This window comes from Dermacentor andersoni, chromosome 3 (genome assembly GCF_023375885.2).
Source record: "Dermacentor andersoni chromosome 3, qqDerAnde1_hic_scaffold, whole genome shotgun sequence".
NCBI lineage: Eukaryota > Metazoa > Arthropoda > Arachnida > Ixodida > Ixodidae > Dermacentor > Dermacentor andersoni.
Genome location: NC_092816.1, coordinates 144,012,649 through 144,016,840, shown reverse-complemented (window position 1 = coordinate 144,016,840; position 4,192 = coordinate 144,012,649). Strand labels below are relative to the sequence as shown.

Genomic DNA, 4,192 nt, shown 5'->3' with positions numbered 1-4,192 from the left:
TGAAGAAACTATATTTAAATCTTTCAATGTCCCGGAGGATATGAGCACGGTGTAGCGATCTTGTTTATTGAACCATATCTGCAAAGGGTAACATTCATTTGAAGACAATGGCGAAATCAAAGCGGGCACTTCGCTTTCGGCTCTTAGGTGTCGCTCTTCTTAGGGTACTTGGTATATTCTTGCCTAAAGCTGCTTGTTTTGAACGCGTTTAATTGAGCACCTGCTGCAAATATTCCCAATGGATTCAAAGAAGATGCTATTGAGCGACATCTGTGAGTCGTCTGTCTCCCAGTCTCATGGGACGACAATCCAGTAAGAGAACTCGTGTGCATAGGAAAGATAACCACTAAACTAAGGTGTTTTGTAAATCACATTACCCAGGCACTACTCCGCACCTAGCGCCTAGGTACGTGTGCGCGTACGAGGAATTCGTGTAGGCACAGAACAAATTTTTATAACAAGGATTTATTATATGCTAAAAAAGCCTTAACAAATGCTAACAAAGCCTTAACAAGCCTTAACGATGCTCACAATAGTTGCAAAGCTGCTATTCAGACTTTTTAAGTTCTTCTTTTTCTTTTTTTAGTTTTCTTAGAGCTTCCTCTTCTACGGCGTACAGTATCCGGTGCATATGGATTCTCCTTGGCACCAGGTAGTTTGGCATGGGCTTCTTTGAGGCGTTCACGTGCTTCCACAACTGCAGGTTCTTTTTCCGGCCCCGTCTGTAGAGATCTCTGGCCGAACACTCCCTCTCGTGCGATTGCTTCCTCCATTTCACCTTCTATGCGCCTATCATCTGAGAAATGAGATAACCTTTTTTTTTATTTAAGGACCCACACACCACACAAGCATATTGCTCTGAAAGAGGGATTGTTCTCCTATATACGGCAGTATCTTACAATTATTCATGCATTTTATGCATATTTGTGTTCGAGCAACCGTGCAATTATGTGCGCCTTCAGCTAAGAGAAGTGCTGCAGAGGAATGGATAACACAGTTGGTTCAAGGTGGACGAAGACAAACAATGCAGTGAGCACATCGCGAAGTTCGGCAATACTTGCTCCGGCATATACACCATGAAATGCCCGCATCTCTTCTGTAACCCCTCTTATCTAGGCAAAATTTATTTTACTTTCTCTCTGTCACGTAAACACGCGGGGTGGATAACTCTGACTTGAGCCATTTATTCTGTGCCACGGACACCGTGTTCTATACGCTGAAACCGACTATGTCCTAATAAAAAAGAACAGCTACCTTTTTTGGTTTCAGTTCTCCGTCCGCTCTCTCCATGTCTTGCATTGGTGCCATTAGAACAGGTTACGGCACTGATCACTGAAACAAATGAAAACAATGATTCCATTGTGCATGCACTTTCAAGTGAAATAGCCGCTATCAATTTCGGGTCTCCTTAGAAGCCAGGAAGAACACCCTCGCTATGCAATGAATGAGGGTCTCAATTCGGTGGGGGTGGGGGGGGGGGGGGTGATTTCGATGGTCTTTACTCGGGCAGTTTCGATGTCAGCACGTAGCATACAAATATTTATCAGCCACCTTGCTGATTCTAAAGTTCGCGTATACTGCGTGATTTGTGGGGTTCAAATGTAGTGCAACATCAGTTGCTGTGGCCATAACTGGGCCAAGCAAAAACACCCAGAATTTCACATGCGCAAATATCTAACAAAGTGGAAGACAGAACAACTGCCACTGTAGGTTAATTGTAGCGGCGGGAATGACGCGGACGATGTAGTTTGGCTCACTTTGGCGACGAGTTGTCTGGTTGTCCACTTTCATTTCCTTTTTCCAAAATAATGCAAGATTTTTGCTAATAACCAAACCTGACTTTCCCTCAGGTGTCCTATGAATTATTCTCTGTCGATGTTATGTACTTGTAGCAAACAGTGACCCCCAGTTCCCCTTCTCTTTTTGACATGGGGTCTGCATTACGCAGGAGTTCATCGATTGCGTCATAAAAATGAGACAAGAAAATTGCGCAAAAATCGCTTTCTCTGAACAACAGTAACGCTTAGATGTCCTTCATCGGAATTCTGCTGTAAATGGCGCAAACCTTATTGCGAATACATTTGTGTATCAATGGGATAGTATGGTATACCACCTTCATATCACGCTATATCTTAAGCATAGATTACAGTGGTTAGGAATTATAATATTCTCCCCTCCGCATACAAAAATACTATACTGTTTTCAGATAGAGTCATTTATGCTAAGCACATGTCTGCCGTAGCCACGTATAAAGAGAACCGATCGTCGTCCTCTCTCTGGTAAGACAATGCTAGCTCAGTGATGGACACGTTGATGACTCGTCTCGTGGGCAGGTCTCCTATTTAATGCTGCTGCAAGATTTATATAAGCTAACTCTGTGTGGCCCACTGTTCAACTTATTGGAATTACGAATTCAATGCATCTAAACTTGCCACAACATTTCGTACAGGCGGTACACACAGATCCAACTCGGCGTCATAGCCTGTCTTTTTATAATGCATCTGTATTGTCTAATACATATGAGTTAAACGCGGAGTTTAAAAAACAATCATATCTTTTTTTTATTGCGGACTTCAAGAGCCATACACTTTATGGCTCAGTTCTCTTACAATTTCGACTGTATAAAGCTTTCGTTAAAACGGTGATCACAAAAAAATTACCTCCCATAGTCGATACGCTGTTACATTTGAATTTAAATGCAATAGAAACTTAAAAAATAATGCCTTCTTTCATATATGCTATCAAAGCGATCCTTCAGGTATATGAGCCGCAATAAATTATGAAATTGCAACTTACCAAGTAATGCAATCAAAATAGTGGGCTGGATTTGCATCTTCGAAGCTTCACACAGTCTGGCGAGTAAGTGCGTTAAAGTCTGTTGTCGAAGAGGAAGGTTTATGCTGGCATTTTATATTCACGGTCCTACTGAAGTTTTATTTTTACACATACGTTAATAGATGCAGACAACTAAAGAACAAACGTATATAGCTTCTTCTCGCAGCGGTGAAAAAAAAGTGTCTGGTGTTGATAATTTTTGCATTTATGGCTTTCAACTTTTTACTACTCCAAAACCTAGGACACTTGTCAACGACTGAAATAAAATGATCGAATAATCATTGTTCGTGCAGTGAAAAAGTCCAAAGGTGCAGTACATTGTAACTTTGAGCGTGTAAACTTTTCTTGGGTGGCTTGACCTCTGTAACGTTTAAAATATAACTTGATAACAGAGAAACGGATAACATACCAACCTAGTCAATGCAGCCACAGGCGACGAAGCTAATCGCAGATGAAACTGTAGCTTTAAAAAACCTAGGGTATTGCGCCATCGTGATTTTAAGTTCCTCTGACATATGCGGATGTCACGGGTGCCGTGGGATAGGAAATTGTAATGTGGGTTGTTGAAGGAGAGAGCTGCTTATTTTAAACTATTAGAGAGCTCATAAATGGTGAAGGTGGCAAATGACATCCGCGTGCAGATTTTTTGTGTTTATCTTGTTTCTCACTCAATCACTAGGGTGGGATGCCAAGAAATGGGCTCCAATCCATGCTGAGAAAGTGGCTGGCCAGCGAAGCTGTGGTAATACTTGATGCCATAGACCAATGGCGCGTAGCCTTAAACGAGGTCCGGCCGAGCCTGAGCACGATGCCGTCGTGCATACTGATGCTGCGGTTGCCGTCGTCGCCCTTCGTGTTCACGCTGCTCTACGGCAGTCTTAACTACGCTTGGCCTTTCCATAGAGCTATCGGAACGCAAATGAAATCATTTGCCTGGCGGGTTATTCTTCTACATGTGAATGTGTTGTTACATTACCCGGCAACTGCAGCTTATGCAACCGCAATCTTTTAAGGAAAGCGCTTGCAGCGAAGGCGACCTTTCTGGTTCTTTTTTTTTTCTTTCGTCCGCACTGAAAACGCCACCGCTTACGCGGATGCGCGAAGGCGGGTGCCATGTGTCGGTGCTGCAAGGAAGCAAGTGGTGCAGGCTGCGTACGTGAAATGCAAAATAGTCCGTCTACCGTGCATTGATGGCACGCTTAACATCCCAGGCGGTAAAATTAATCTGGTGTCCCCCACTATGGCTTACCTTATAAGCATGTCACGGCTTTTACATGTAAAATGGTCAGTTTTAATCTATTACAAAAAAATTTTGAACTTCTCTGTCTTTCAACTAAGGCCTAGATATGTCGATTCA

General features: G+C 42.7%; 1 long non-coding RNA gene across 1 annotated transcript; it reads right to left on the bottom strand.

The window, feature by feature from the left end:
• Window positions 1-525: 525 nt before the first annotated feature.
• On the bottom strand, window positions 526-2,945 carry LOC140216442 (uncharacterized). Its single transcript, XR_011893112.1, has 3 exons — window positions 2,797-2,945; window positions 1,255-1,332; window positions 526-796 (listed from the first exon to the last, which is right to left on the bottom strand). It is a non-coding gene; the product is annotated as an uncharacterized lncRNA (long non-coding RNA).
• Window positions 2,946-4,192: the final 1,247 nt, after the last annotated feature.